We start from the raw sequence: 16,729 nt of genomic DNA, 5'->3' as shown, positions 1-16,729 counted from the left end.
GATTCGAGTTGCTTAAAGAACATACATTGCTTCCCTGATGGGACCCTATACACTGTTACTACAATGAGTGACAGGGTCTTGGTGCTAATTTCTATACCACAAGCTTCAAAATGCTGATCAAAACAGTAGTTTGTGAGCTCTAGATATCTATACATTATATTCTTTTTTACATATATTATTACACCACCCTTCTGCACATTGTTTCTACAAAAGTGAGAGGCAATATGTAAGCCATCTAGATTCAGTATATTGATACCCTCCTTTACATGGTGTTTGGTAAAATAAAGGATATTGGCATTATCAATAGTATTACTGTCACTAATATTCATTGTCAACAGTTCTAGTTTACTTCTTAGCTCTCTTATATTTTGATGGAAAATACACAGTTTGTCACATTTAGTATTGACTTTCTGAGGAAGTGAGTTGCTAGGTTTCAAGATGGGTGAGTTTTAGCACATGCCCATTAGATAATTGATCTTTTGTTGAGTGTCATTTCTGACTGACTTACCTAAGTCATGGTTTTCCCCTTTTTGTTGCAAAACCATAAAAAATCTTGATTGAGTAGAGCAGGTTTTCTAGGCCTCAAGCTCCTCTTTTGATTGTAGACTGCTGCAGGTCTTGGTGACACTACAGTCGCTTTGATGGAGCACTGTTATCTACGGTAGTTGTTGATCCTGCTGCAGTTAATGTTAATGTTTCCGGTGCTGTAGTTACTGTAGGTAAAGTTAATGACACTTCCACTATTGACGGGACAGTAGATGTAGTAGAAACTGAGCTTGACAAATCATCTATGTCGATTTTTTTACTTGAATTGTTTCTCAATTTATCTGAAGTCACTGCAATTGTACCACTCTGTGATCCTAGATTAGGCTCCACCATACTTACTGCTATTGGTAGATACTGTGATTCATTGAATTGATTTAGGTTAAGTCACACAATCTAGATTTGCCACTGCTGTTCCTGTGCATACCATGTGTTGTGAAGTCTTCTCTTAGACTGGCAGCTTTAAGAGAGCTCACATTGCAGAACAGTTTGCACATTTTCTCAATTTTACAATTTGTAATTTCTATTTCTTTATTTACACAAGATGTTTTTCTTAGGTCATGTTGCTCAAGAATACTAACAATAGTTATTTTGAATGATGGCACACACTCTAGCATTTTCTTCAGATCTCTTATTGCATGTTTGACTTCATTTTTGTAAACATCATTTGCTCCAGCTATTATTATAAATGAGTTATTTGAACCTGAGTCTTTGTATTTGTGGATATCTTTCGTAACAACATGCAGAGGCACACCTGGTTTCACTAGACCCATAACATTTACCTTTTCCATTTTTTCTTTCAGTGTTTCAGCTAGTCCTCTTCCATGACTGTTTGAGAATAAGTAAATATTTTCTTGATTTACTTTCCGATTTTCAGCCCTGTCATTTTTCCCCAGCAATAAAGTGTTCACCTTATCATCACATTTGTTTCTAATATATAATCTAGTAGTACTTTTTTTGCTGCCAGAATGAGTTAAATGTTTCTCATTGAGACCTATTGCCATAAGGTATTCACGAGAATTCGCAATGACTTTCTCTTTTTGCACTACAGTACTGTTTGATAATACCTGATATCTATTACTTAATTTGATATGAAAACTATCTGTAGAAACTTTCGCCTGATGAGCCTTTTTAGGTGTGTAGGACATGTTACAAAGTAGGTCAAAGTGATTTTCCGCTGCTTTTACGTTTGCCGACTTGGTTTTTTCTACTGAGAAGGCATTTTTTAGTTTGTTTACTTCAGGTTTTAGGTGGTACACATCATTCATTGATGTTGTAACACCACATTGTTCAATGTCTGCATCAAATGGCGTGAAAAGTTCATTAATGGCGTTGCACTCATCACTACACAAACACGTTTTATTGATTGCAGTGTAATTTAAACTGAGTGCGACAACACAATTTGAATGAACCCACTGTTGAGCTTCTTCACACATACGGAGTACCTGCGTTACATTTTCTCCACATACATAACACTTAACACCATTATTTTCGTAATTTGAACTGGAATGATTTACCACTTTACCAATAAGTGACGCAATCTTATCCCCTATTCTCCAGAATTGGCTCCCTCGGACTACTATTTGTTCCCAAATTTGAAGAAATGACTGGCGGGACAAAGATATTATTCAAGAGAGGATGTGATTGCAGCAACTAATAGCTATTTTACAGACTTGGACAATTCCTATTTTTCAGAAGGGATCAACAAATTAGAATAGCATTGGACAAAGTGTATAAGTCTAAAAGGAAACTATGTCGAAAAAAAAAATGTTTACCCCAAACACATAAGTAGTTTTCATTTTTGCATTGACTTTTCAAACGCCCCTCATACAAAAAGCTGTACAATTTGTTGTAGCAGGGCTGGTATATGACATGGCTGCCTTCACAGGTGGCTCAGCCTTTGATGGCGTAATATAAGCTGGTGACAGGACTTGAATTAAACCCATCAACCACCAACAGTACCTGCATTTTCACAGCTGCCTTTCCTTCCACACCAAAAAATCCTTCCCATACAGCCTTGTCACTCAGGAATGGCATATCTGCAGTGACAAGAACTCCTTTTCCCAGTATGGTGAAGGTCCCACAAAGACCTACACAGGCAGGCACTATGCCCCAAACCTAATTCCAAACAAATTTCCTGTGCCATTTCTCTACACACTTCCAATCTTACCAAAACCCCTAAGAGCCAGCAACAAAGGAGTGCACTGCACATCAGAGGCTGATACCAAAATAGATGACTTTGTGTGGGATGCATACATGGGCTTTTTAGGTTAGACCACTCACCATACAAGCCATATATCAATAGCTGTATAGGGCCCAGAATTATGAGTAACACTGAAAGAAATGTACTGCCCCCACCCCTCCCCCACCCAACCCAATGTCCCCTATAGATGAGAGTATTAAATTTTTATTTGTTAACTGCTGAGGTATGTGAAACAAAGTGCCAGAACTTGAAGTGTTCCTAAAAAGCAGTGGAGCTCACATAATACTAGGCACAGAAGTTTATCAAAAACCAAAACTGATAGTAGTGAGACGATTGGTGAAAATTTAACCTCATATTGAAAGGATTGGCTAATGGTGTACAGAGGTGGTGCAGTTGCAGTAGAAAAGGATTTCATGTCTACTGAGATAGAAACTGAAACTGCATGCAAGATTAATCAGACAAGATTTGTATCAGGCATGGGCATAAACTTATAATTTGATCCTACTGTGCATCACCTGATTCACCTCGAGACATAACCAAAGATTTGAAGAAACCTCAGTTTCCTGTTACGTGTATTTCCCAGTCATACTGTAATCATTGGAGGAAAATTTAAACAGTTAACAGTCTATTGGGATGGTTACAATCTTGTTAGTAGAGTGTGCAACCAGACATCCTGCAAAACATAACAAAATTCTATCTCTGAAAACTACCTAGAAATAAGATAGTTTGGAAAACCAAAAAACAAAAAAAACAAAAAAAAGTAAATAAAAAAAGCAACCCAGACAGGAGCAAATGAATCACATCCTATGTCAGGGCTTTGATTACCTATCTTGATGCCCTGAAATGAGGGACATCCTACCCACGATCCTTCCTATCCCTCCTAAAGTGGTGTTCCAGCACCCACCCAACCTCCACAACATCCTAGTCCTGCCCTATGCCACACCCAATCCCAATCCCTTGCCACAGGCATCACATTCCTGTGGAAGGTCTAGGTGCAAAACCTGTCCAATCCATCCACCCAGTACTGCCTGTTCCAGTCCTATCATAGGCTTATACTAGCCCACTAACGGCTGGACCGTCTGTGAAAGCAGTCATGCTACATATCAGCTTTTCTGCGACCATTGCACAGCTTATTATTGATATGGCTACCAACCAGCTGTCACCAGGATAAAATGCCACTGCCAAACTGTGGCCAAGAGCATAATAGACCACCCTGTGGCACAGCATGCAGCTAAACATAACATGCTTGATTTCAATGGCTGCTTCAAAGAATAGGCCATCCATATCCTCCCCCCCCCCCCCCCCCCCACCACCACCACCACCACCACCAACTTTTCTGAGCTGCACAGATGGGAGTTAGCTTTACAACATGTTCTCCAACCTCAAATTTATCGCGGCATCAACTTATGGCAACCTGCTGTCCTCAGAGCCTCTACCCAACCCGTCCCATCCCTTTGTCCTCTCATCTCTTCCCTTTTCACATTCACTCACCCTCTTTGTGTGTTGCCCTTTTCCCTTCACTGTTCCTCTCCTTTTCTGCTCACCATTTTCTCCTCCCCATCCCAACTCCCTATGTTGTACATAACACACTCCACCAAGCAGCATTTTATCTCCCCCCCCCCCCCCCCCCCACCACCAAACAACACCCTGCTATCCCTCCCCATTCCCCACCCCACTTTAGATTGCTATTCATTTGATGGTCACTTTTCAGTCAGAGCTGCCTGTCATATGTGTCATGTGTGCATGAGGTGTGCATGCTAGCGTGAATGTGCGTATGTTTTCCTTGCTGAAGAAAGCTTTGGCCAAAAGTTATGATGTGTAACAGTCTTTCCCTTGTGCCTGTCCAAACCTCAATGGGTCATCTTTACTGTGAGGGGTAATCTATCCTTTTCTTAATATTGTTAATATACCAACCTGGAGTTTCCTTCGGTTGATTCCTCGGCACCTAAATGGATAATTAATTATCTGATGTGGCACCAGCATGTGGATAAGCAAATCAGAAAGTGCAGTTATGCCCAGTATTCATGTAGAAGTGTTTCTTATTTTGGTGCCTTGCAGACATGATTGCTAGTATACAAGCACTTTTAATACTTTCACTACATGTTGTCCTATGTCACAATCTTCTGGGACACTGCAGCTAAGGTAAAAAAGTATTTATCCTAAATCAATCAATAAGAATACTGTGTGAAGCTGAAAATGGAACATTGTGCAGTAGTACCTCCAGGACCCATGAACCATTACACTTATGCACCAATACACACATCAAGAAAAGTTCTGCATCACACTGGTTCCCAGAACTCCTGAAGACAGACATTAACTGTGGACACCGTATCACAGACACAGTCCCTTTGACTGTCCAGAGATGTCACTAACCCACCCAAAGATGTAAACAACCATGCATGAGCAGCGCCTATTAGTTGCGGGAGGTCCGACAGCTGATCAGTACCAGTCATTCCTCCAGGAAGGATGTACACAGCTTGTGTTGTCTGTATTTCAACCGTGCCTAGACAGTCAATACCATGGTTTGATCATGGCCACATTGTAACTTTGTGCCAGGAAGGGCTCTCAAAAGGGAAGTGTCCAGGTGTGTCGGAGGGAACCAAAGCAATGTTGTTCAGATGCAGAGGAGCTACAGAGAGAGAGGAACTGTCAATGACATGCCTTGCTCAGGCTGCCCAATGGCTACTACTGCAGTGGTTGACCACTACCTATGGATTATGGCTCAGAGGGACCCTGACAGCAACACCACCATGTTGAATAATGCTTTTTGTGCAGCCACAGGACGTCATGTTATGACTCAAACTGTGCACAAGTGATGCACAACTTCGCTCCTGATGTCCATGGTGAGGTCCATCTTTGCAACCACGACACTATGCAGTTTGGTACAGTTGGGCCCAACAACATGTCGAATGGACCGCTCAGAATTGGCATCACGTTCTCTTCACCGATGAGTGTCGCATATACCTTCAACCAGACAGTTGTCGGAGGTGTGTTTGGAGGCAAACCGGTCAGGCTGAATGCCTTAGACACATTGTCCAGTGAATGCAGCAAGGTGGAGGTTCACTGCTGTTTTGGGGTGGCATTATGTGGGGCCAACGTATGCTGCTGGTGGTCAAGGAAGGTGCCGTAGTGCCACCATATCAGAAGCATACTGGCGAGGCATTCATCTTCATGGATGACAATTCGTGCCCCCATCGTGCATATCTTGTGAATGACTTGATTGAAAAGGGCTGTTTATGGATGACATGGCCCACCAACCATTCTGAGGGACCTATACTGAATTGCCATTGAAGAGTGGGACAATCTGGACCAACAGCGCCTTGATGAACTTGTGGATAGTATGTCACAATGAATACAGACATGCACAAATGCAAGAAGACTTGCCACTGGGTATTAGAAGTACTGGTGTGTACAGCAGTCTGGACCACCACCTCTGAAAGTCTCACTGTATGGTGGTACAACATGCAATGTATGGTTTTCATGAGCAATAACAAGGGTGGATGTGATGTTTATGTTGATCTCTAGTTCAATTTTCTGTACATGTTCTGGAACTCTAGGAACTGAGGTGATGCAAAACTTTTTTTGATGTGTGTATGTGTATATACACCTTAATCATAAAAGAAAGAGTCAATTTAGGATGAACTCTGCAATTCACAACCACAACACTACAAGAAAAATAATTTCCATGTCGACTGCCATTCTATCTCTGGAATCACAAAGGAGTTCTATACTCTGATTGAATTCAACTGAATTTTATTTGATCCTGTAGGATTATATGGTGTACAGTGAATGCACATGTAATATAGGACATGTCAAAAATACAAAAACCTTCATTATCACATACTTTCTAACTGTTCTAGCATCATTGATTACAATTAACAATATTTACAAATTTAATGTGAGCAGTACTCGCCAATACTGTAAAATTTCTTTTCCACCAGAAAGCCTTTTAGGTTATTTGAAAACTTAGTATCATGCTCATTGTCATGCAGTTTTTTAGCCAGACTTCTTAGTAATTTGGTACATGAGGACTGGGGTCCTTTTTCAAGCATTGTCAGTTGGTGGGGTATGCTTCGTACATCATTATTCCTCCATGTGTTGTGGATGTGTGCACTAGTATTTGTAGTCCAGTCTCCACTCTAGACTATCTAGACATATGGTACAGTTTTATATATGTACAAGGTGGAAAAAGTTAAAATGCCTAGTCTTTCAAGCAATCTTTCTTCTTTATGTGATTCTGACTGCTTTTTGCAATGTGAACATCCTTTTTATTTCTTAAATGTTTGCGTTTTCCCACACTACCACTCCATACTGCAAGTATGGTTTGAAGAGTCCATGGTATACTGAGCACAAAATCTGTTTGTCTGTGTAATGTGCAAGCTGCTTTATTATTAATATGTTGGAACTAAGTTTCTTAGAGACAGAATTAATATGTTGGTTTCATTTCAGCTTGTTATTCACAGTAATGCCTAAGAATCTAATGGATTCTACTTCTAGTCTTGTTTCATTCACTCTAAACCCATGTGCTCAGCCTTCTCTTTAATTTCTGAACACTGGATACATAGACTTCTTTAGGTCTATAACAAGTCCATTTCCAGGAGCCATTGCTCTGTGGTGTTTGTAGATATGTATGCTCTCCTCTCAAACTGAGTCACAGTTTGGTCATTGTTCATTATTGTCATGTCATCTGCATACAATATTTTCTTCTCTTTCTCTTCAACACCTATGTCATTAGCAAACAGATTAAACAGTAATGGCCCCATTACGATCCCTGCAGCATTCCGTATTTGGTAGTTTTGGTTTCTGAGTGATATTTATCCCCTATTGATACATGTGGCTTCCTGTTGCATAGATATGGTTCTATCCACTTCCATGCTTGCCCTCAAATATCATAGTTTTCCAATTTTCTTATCAGAATTTCATGATCAATAGTGCGAAATGCTTTCGAGAGATCCAGAAATACAATTTGTTTTTCATCTAAGGACCATATAATATATTCTGTCAGACTGACAGTTGTTGATTCTGTAGAGCTAGCATTCCTGAAACCATGCTGTGATGGTATGAGAATGTTGTATTAGTCCAGATACCACAATCAACTAATCTATTATACATAAGCATTTCTAGGATTTTTGAGAAACCTGATATAAGTGAAACAAGCCTGTAGTTCTTGGGGTCATCCTTATCCCCTTTCTTGTACATCCTGCTTATCTTCAGTTTTTCTGGGAAAATTCCATCTCTGAGAGAGCAGTTTTCGACATCCAGCAATGGTGAGATTATTTGCTCATTTACTTGCTTTATTAAATAATTTGATATTTCATCATAACCAGCTGATTTCTTGGATTTCAGTTTCTGTTTATTTTTCCTCAATTCATCTTATGTGACTGGTGTCAAGAGCACGTTCTGCTTGATTTTTGTGGTAACTTAGTAACCTTCTTTTGGGGATTATTTCTTTCCAGGTTTAAGTTCTCTTCCACATTTATATAGTTATCGGTGAGTATGTTAGCTATTTCTCTACCATCTGTAACCACTGTGTTGCTTATTTTCATTGACCTGATATCGGTTTCTTTGTTTGATCCAGCTTTTTCCTGTGTTTAACCATTAATTGTGTTCCAAGTTGCCTTTTTCTTGTTTCTTGAGTTCATTATGGCAGTATTAATTGCTCATAGTGTTGCCTCTCATATTATTTTTCTATATGTCTTTTGTAGCATTTTATAATTTTCAGCTTCTCCTCTCCACCTCAGATCATACAGCTTCCTTTGCAGTTCTATTATTTCACTGGTAATCCACTTTGTCTGATCCTGCATCTTTTATTGTCTCATTACTTTGGGGAATGCTACAATAAAATTGTGTTTAATTGTTGTAATAAATGAATCAAATATTTCATTTACATTCTGTATTTGTAGGGCTTCATTCCAGGTTTCCCTGGATAATATTGTTTTAAAGATGTTAATATTTTGTTCATTGATGTTCCTGATTTCTTTGGTTGTTTGTCTTGGTTCAGCTATTATTTTCTTAGTTCTGCAGAAGCAGATCAGCTGTCCATGATGATCAGATATTTATTTGGACTGCACATGACTCATAATTAGACCTATTGTTGTTGCCTCTGTATTGCATTGTATTAACAATTCTTCAAAATCTTCTCTTGGTTTTGATCCTTTTCTCAGTCAACACTGAAGTCTCCACATATATTGATGTTTTTCCTCATATTCATTCTTAGTAGTAAGTTGGCCATTTTTTGGAAAGTTGCTAATCTTGTCACTTGTTGATCTGCACACACAATACAATCTAAAGTCATCAGTCAGTACACCAGTAATTTCAAAGTCTTTTTCTCTAGCTATAGGTAATCTCACACCTTTACTGTTTGCAGTCTTTAGGGGCTGTTTTCTATTTTAATATAAGTGGAATATGTTTAGATCTACAGATATGACTGGATAAGATATAGTCCTTTATTGTCAAGTTAGCTGTCTGAGTTTCAGTTAGACCATGTTCACTAATACATAGCATATCTGGTTGCATTTCACTTAGGACTACTTCAGCTTCTCATTTCTTGTTACCAACATACTGAATATTCTGATATAGTACATTTATATAACTTTTCTTTTTCTGACTTCCATGTTGTGGGCTGCCTTCTGAGAGCATATTCTGTAGTCCCTCCTTTTTTGTGTGTTGCTTATTTTTTGCTTTTTCTGCTGCAGCAATTGGTTTTTCACCCCCATCAGACCATATTAGTTTCCCTTTCTTCTGATTATTTTGCAGACTTCTGTAAACATTCTGCTAAGGTTTACAGACCCTAATCAGTTTAAATACATACCATCCTTTCTGAGGCAGTTTTCACTCAGAAATTTGTTTGGGTCTACGAAAACAGCAGCAGGACAATCACACTGTTCTTTGATGGCATAGTTCATTTTGGAGGTATATTTGTCACTCACTGATCTTCTTTTTATGATTTTGCTAAGTATCAGCCAGGATCATGAACAGATACTTGTTGCCGAGCGATTCACATTTCTTGTTTTGTTAATAATTTCTTTGTCACTGGTGCTTCTTACTGAATTTGTTTCAAGGCATATAATGACACCACTGTAATTAGTCTTGGTTCCAAAATCCAGTTTTGTATTCGTTTGTTCTGACTTTACCATGTTTTTAAAATATTTGTTAGTTGTTTCATTCTAATTCCCAGTCTGACGTTGATTTTGTAGTTGGGGACAGAAATATTTTTCAGCAGTGAGTCACCAATTATTAGAAACTCATTTTCATTCCTTTGCTTAACCGCAGTGTTCTATTTTCTTTTATTGTATGTCACCATCTTCCATTCATATTTATCTACAGATTTTTGGCATGCTGAGCTTATTGTGACTTCAGAAATGATGGATGTTTTGTTGTTTATAGTGTTCATAGGCATAAATGTATTTTTGCCGTATTGCTTTTCAGTTTGTTGTATTTCATACACAGAGGACTGGCTTTCACATATCAATCTATCATTCTCTTTTTTTATAGTGAATAATTCTGTTTTTAGAGTTTCAATGTCACATTGAAGTAGCTTTATAATTTTGTTTTTTGCGTCCACTTCACTTAAAACATCGACCGTTTCATCATGTAAAAAGCTATGGCATGTCCACAGAAATTCATAACTGATAAATTTCAAATTTGCTTTCACACACTTTTCATGTGACCAGGAGCCCCATTTAATGCACGAAACACCTTTAATCACTCAGTTTTCACATTCCCTACATGAAGAACTTATTCATAGTGGGGAGCAGACATGATAATTACAACAATAAATAACCATTTGCACTCCCATCACTGACTATGAATACTTTTATTCACACAGCATATACACATCATATATAGCATCGAGTGTGTACTACAGAGAACTGATATGGCAAAGATACAATTGTTGTTGCTGCGGTAGGGCAACGATATTATTGGTGGGTAGAGCCCTCCCCCTCCCCCCCTCCCCCCCGCAAGTGCGGAGCACAGTGACTGGTGTACGTCATGATGCATTGTCCTGTTGGTGATGGTAACGGCCACCATATTGTAGTCCACCAGGTGCCTGGGCAGCCGTAAAAGGTGGCCAGCCTGTGACGTCAGTGGCGGTGCTGATGGGGTACTGGCAGTATCCATTGAGGTGTTGGTGGCTGGTGGTGTGTCGTCTGGTCTTGGTAAGGTTGTCGGTCCACCAGTGGCAGTGTCTGGGGTGTCAGTCATCGTTATGGAGTGCTCTGAGGCTTACATGAGCAGATAGCCATACGAAGGAAGAATGGATTTCAGACCTGTTGTTTCAATTGTAGGCAAAAGGGGCATGGTATGCTCTAATGACCTCAAGACCATGCTGTAGCCCGACTGTCTATTGTCAGATTTGGCCGTAACCACAAGTAATGAGCCTGCAGTGTTACGAAATGTCTTCTGGGAGGTAGTCTCATGGGTCTAGGCAAACTGTAAATTGGCTCGAGGGGCTGGAGCTGGGGCCAGTGGAGGGTAAACACTATATGTCTCTGCTAAAGTCCACGCCAGTTTTAGGCAGTTCAGTGACACAGTTGTCCTTTTTCCAGCTTGCAAGATATCAAGAGTTTTGGCCTCCATTTCAACAGATATCAAGAGTTTTTGGTCTCCATTTCAACACCCTGTATGGGCCACTGTACACAGGGTGGAGAGCAAGTGTGTCGGCATCAGTCCTGACCATGATGTGTGTACACGATTGGAAGTCCTTGTGCACAAAGATGGTTTGGCATGGTGTGACGGTGGTGGGATGCGTTTTACTAGGTCCGCCAGGTTAACGTCCACAGGGTCGGTGGTTTGTGATATGAACTCTGCTGGGAGGGTGATCAGTTCCCCATAGAGCCCCTCTGCCAGCGAGGAATCCATATAATCTTTTTAGGCAGCTTGTATGTCCAGCAGCACCCAGAGGAGGGCCTCCGTCTACTCCTGTTCATGGCGCTATCTTGAGGGTGCGGTGCCACCATTCTGTAAGTCCGTTGGATTGAGGATAGTAGGCTATCGTGTGGAACTGGTGGCACCTACAGAGATGGCAGAGCTCAAAGAACAGGGCCAACTCAAACTGCCAGCCCTGGTCAGTTGTCAGGGACTCTGGGCAGCCGAAGCGTGCAATCCATAGTGTGATGAAAGCTTGGGTGACAGTGTTGGCTGATATCAGTCAGTGGTGTGGCCTCCACCCATTGAGTTGTCCTGACTATGGCTGATAAGATGTACTTGTATCCATTTGAATCTGGGAGTGACCCCACCAGGTCTATGTGGACATCTTGGAAACAGCCCTTCAGGATGGGGAATTTCCCAAAGGGTGGTTAGGCATGGCATCCTGTCTTGGCCTGCTGGCATTGGATGCAGGCTCTCTTTCAAACAGTGCAGTCTCATTTAATGTTAGTCCAAACAATGTGTTCTATTATGAGTTTCAGTGTCGGACATACTCCAGGGTGAGGCAAGTGCAGAGGGGGTCAAAAACTGTCTTCCTGAAGTTCTGTGGGATGACTGATCATTGCCTCCCAAGAGATCTGTTGTGCCAAACTAGTTTGGTTGTCCAGGTGATGGTTCACTTCTTTAGCTGGAGGCCCATTGTATGTCCAGTTAACAGGTTTTGAAGGTCAGTGTGAGTTGCTTGTGCCTCCACTAGTTGGTCGAAGTCAAGGTATGCTGCAGCAAGTCATGAGAGGTAGTCAACTACCATGTTTACTGCTCCCTGTACATAGTGGACGTCCGTAATATATTGTGAAATTGAGTCCAGGTGGAAGAATCATTGAGGGGAGGTAATGGCTGGCGGGTTTTTAATAGCGTCAGCCAGAGGTCAGTTGTCTGAGTAGATAATAAGCGGCCAGCCCTCAATGTCATCTCAGAAGTATTGGACCATCTCCTATATTGCCAAAAGCACACAGTTGAAGTTTGACCACATTTTGGGAGTCAGTAAGTTTCCGTGAGAAAAACCATGGGAATTGGGTTGCAACAGTGACTTCCTGTTGTGGCACTGCCCCAATCACCAGGTCGCTGGCATCAGCCATTATAACCATATGGGCATCCAGCGATGGGAGTGCGAGGGTGGTGGTCTGCACAAGCTCAGTACTGATGTTCTCGAAAGCTGCTTGCATATCAGGAGTCCAAGTCAGCTTATGTTTGCCTTCTTGCTGAAGAGTGACTCTGTGAGTGGCAGAAGTTTTTTTTGTGGGATGTGGGAGGTGTTGTCAGTAAAAATTAAATAACCCCTAAAAAACAGTACAACTCTTGATAGTACATCAGGGGTGGTAGGTTATTCATTTGGTCTATCTTTTCCAGGGTGTGGCAGATGCCTGAAGCATCAATGAGGTGGCCTATGAACGTAACACATTTTTTCCGGAGTTGGTATTTGTCCTCATTGACCACAACACCATGCTCTGCTAGTTTTTGAGTATTGCTTGGAGGTGTTTCTCATGATCATCAGCTGTTTGTGAGAAGATAATTACATCGTCCAAGTAACAGCAAAAGTGCATGGTAAAAAACCAGCCTTCAATGAACCATGGCCAAGTCTGTGCTATGTTTTTTAGTCTGAAGGGCATAAAGAGGAATTCATATTGGCCAAATGGTGTAATTATTGCCATCTTTGGGATGTCCTCTGTCGCCACTGGGATCTGCGAATAAGCTCTTTTGCAGTCTATCACACTAAAGATGGTTGCACCAGCCAGTTCCTGGGAAAACTCCTCAGTATTGGGCACGAGGTAACTATCAGTGATGGGGCATGCATTAAAATGTCTATAGTCCCCGCACAGGCACCACTTTTATCTTTTTTCATTCTCATAGCAGTCAGTGAGGCCAATGCACTGTCTGATGGCCTGATGTTGCCCTCGTGTAAAGGGGCAACAGTTCCTTGATCGTGGCCTTGGCCACCTTTAGTTTATGAGGGGCAAGGCAGTGGGGCTGGTGTCAGATCAGGGTAGTATTAATTCTGTGTACAGTACTCTTGCGTACGATGTTAATCTTTTTTGATGCTGATGTGGAGGAGCATGTGAGGCACACGATCTGCTCGCAGAGGCGATATCATTGTTTACACGCAACCCACTCATGAGAGCAATATCACTGTTTTTGTGACGTCCACTCACAGGAACATCATCACCAGAAGTAAGAGGCACTGGTCTGACATGTGGTTCTCAAGGCCTGGTGGCATCTCAGTCGGGCAGCTCTCATTGTTGCTGGTGCAACAACAGCTGTTGCTGTGTGATGTGCAGTTGTGCCGTGACTTTGCAGCAGCGGTTGCAGACGTGTTTGTTAGCTGCTCATGAGATAGCATTGGTGCAGCATAGGTTGGTGTACACAGTAGTCATGGTTTTAAACTCCTCAAACAATGCCTGGTAATGCCAGTTTCAGTCCTGTTTCAGAGGTAGGAGGAGCAGGTGGTGGTGTCTCGTCCATCTGTGGGTTGTCACTTTTTACTGGACTGACCAGCATGTGGCAGTCATGATGTATTATTAAGGCCCTACCCACGTCCAACAGAAGATTACAATGCCTCAAACTGGCTCTATGGCATCAACCACGAAAAATGTCCATGGGTGAGGGGTATGGTTGTCCAGTTGAACTGTGACAGAAGCTGTGCCTATCATGGGAATCACTGAATCATTCATCACGTGTAGTTGTATAGCAGATAGTGTACATTTTCCAGGTGCCAGCTGAGATGGCAGCATGCTAACATCAGTGCCCATGTTGACTAGGAAGTAAACTGTAAGACAGTTGTTGTAGACGAAGAGCCACATGCCATTAGAATGTAGACACGGGATATGATGAGTGTTGTCATGTTTCATAGTGAGACGGCTTGAAGCAGGGAAGCAACCTGATGCATCTGTGTAAGGCCACTGTATTAGTTTGGGTAGCTCCAGGGTCAATGACTGCGGCATGCGTCAGCACTGAAGGGTGCGCTGAACCAGCAGACCAGCAGGGGCAGTATGGCCAAGTAGGAGCAATGTTCTGGCCGGCTGAGTTGTTTAGATGATTAGGCATGGGTCAACAGCTGGGTGTGAGTGCAGCAGGTGGTTGTTTACATTCCTCTACAAACACAGTGCTTGGGTCCGTCATGGTATCTGATTGTTGGTGCATCGCTACAGTGGAGTCTTGTGAGGCTACTGCAGGCATGGCATGGAAGGGCTCAGCTGAAGTGAGAGCAGCTCAGCAACTGTCAGTAGACCAGGCACTGCACAGTGAATACTACCAGAGCTGATGCGAGTGTTTATCAAGACATGATGTTGCGTGGGGACAATCATTCGGTCAGTAAGGTGTAATGGGGTTACCAGCAGTTTGTTCCCATGCATTAGCATGGATGTGATTAATGTTTTCAGGCAGCTCGAGAAGCCATAGTGACCATAGAGGATGATCTCATAACATGTTTGTGTCAATTCGGAATTGCAACCTGCACCAGAGCACTGATGGGGTATCATGGCCCAGCAACGTCTCAGCGATGGCTAGGTGGAGTTATTGTTCAGGTGAACGTGACAGGCACTGTGGTTTGAGCGTCTTTCTGTCTTGTATCTGCCAGTGGTTTGTGCATGCAATAGGAGGTCAGTGGTAAGATTGGTGTTGGTGTGAAGGTGGTTCAAAAGCACCAAAAACTTGCCATGATCGTCTGTGATCCTGGCCAACTGCAGCATGCACTCACAGAATACAAACCATACTTGTGGGAAATCTATTTGTAGCAGTGACAAATGTATCTTGGTGTGTGGCCAGTTATAATCTGCTTGGTGGTGAGGAGATGGGACCAGTATGAAGTTGTTGCAATCACATGAAGTACATTGCGTGGTTTCATGAGCACCATTTGGTGGTGCTGATAGAGGCAGCAGCTGGCATCATGGTGGGGTAATCACTGTTGATGTGTCGGTAATGCAGGTGTCGTGATCGATTATCACGGGATGCGGCACTTGCCATGGCTGATGCTTTGGCGTCATGAAGGACAGCGTAGTAGTGGCATACCAAGGAATGTGGTATGGTGGACAGTTCTGGTTGGTGGCAATCATGGTCGATGGTGCATCAGTGTAGGTCACCCAACACGGCAGCTGTTGTAGGTACTCTTTGTGCTCCCGCAGTGCATGGGTCATAGTTGAGGTCAGGCTTACCATACTGATATGCTGTGATCATGAGGTGTGAGAACCCTGCACGGTTGCAGGTAGACATGGTGTGCCTGCCTGTTGAGTGACATCAAGTGGCAGGCATAGCATGGAGCACAGCAAGGCTGTTGTTGATGTGACATCATTGTGATGACGTGATGCAGGTTGCAGCATGGCCATAACAAGTGTGACATCACCCAGGTGATGTATGGTATTGCACGGAAAGTAAAGTTCAGACTTAGGCTGTGGAAAAAGTGGTCTGGCACAGGAAGGTCACTTGTAGGATGGATTTTTCCGCAGTAAACCCATAAATATCGGTTCTCTGCAATGGAAGGCAATCATATATGGCGGCAATTGTCAGCAGTTGCTGTACTCTGGAGGGTGTCTATAATTTGGTACATTGCACATGAATGTCAATACACAGAGGCATTCGAATGAAAATGAGTATGGTGTAGTTCATTAACACTGTCACTGTTAGGTTGCTGTCACAGGACATCCAACTCTTTGTTTGTCACACAGGTCAGATTTTCCCTGCCTCAACATCTTTAAACTTACTCTCCCAATGATGCACGGTACTCACATCAACACAATCATCATAACCTGCTTTCATTTTCTGTTGAATCTCCTTTGGAGTGACACCTTCTGCTGTCACATTGACTGACCGTCTATGCAGGGTTGCATACTTTACACTGTAACAACACAACCGTTAAATGCTAAGACTTCCCACCAACTGGACCTGTATAGAAGAGGCTATGGAACAAGCCAGTACCTGCCGTGTACCAATGCTACCAACTGTTGAAGAGTTACCGAGGTGGAGGCATTACTTTTCAGTCAACCCTCATAAATTCTTTTGCTCTAATTTCAAAGAGCCCTTACATATTTCCGCTTGTTTTCAGCTGCTTAGGATTCCATCATT

General features: G+C 42.1%; 1 protein-coding gene across 2 annotated transcripts in view; it reads left to right on the top strand.

Annotated features, from left to right (window-relative positions):
• The window catches only part of LOC124612771 (beta-mannosidase-like), a 298,303-nt gene that overhangs the window by 95,773 nt on the left and 185,801 nt on the right, over positions 1 to 16,729 (top strand). The gene's annotated exons all lie outside the window — the stretch shown is intronic.

This window comes from Schistocerca americana, chromosome 4 (genome assembly GCF_021461395.2).
Source record: "Schistocerca americana isolate TAMUIC-IGC-003095 chromosome 4, iqSchAmer2.1, whole genome shotgun sequence".
NCBI classification, from domain to species: domain Eukaryota; kingdom Metazoa; phylum Arthropoda; class Insecta; order Orthoptera; family Acrididae; genus Schistocerca; species Schistocerca americana.
Note: the sequence above shows the minus strand (reverse complement) of the source record. Positions and strands in the feature narration are given on the sequence as shown.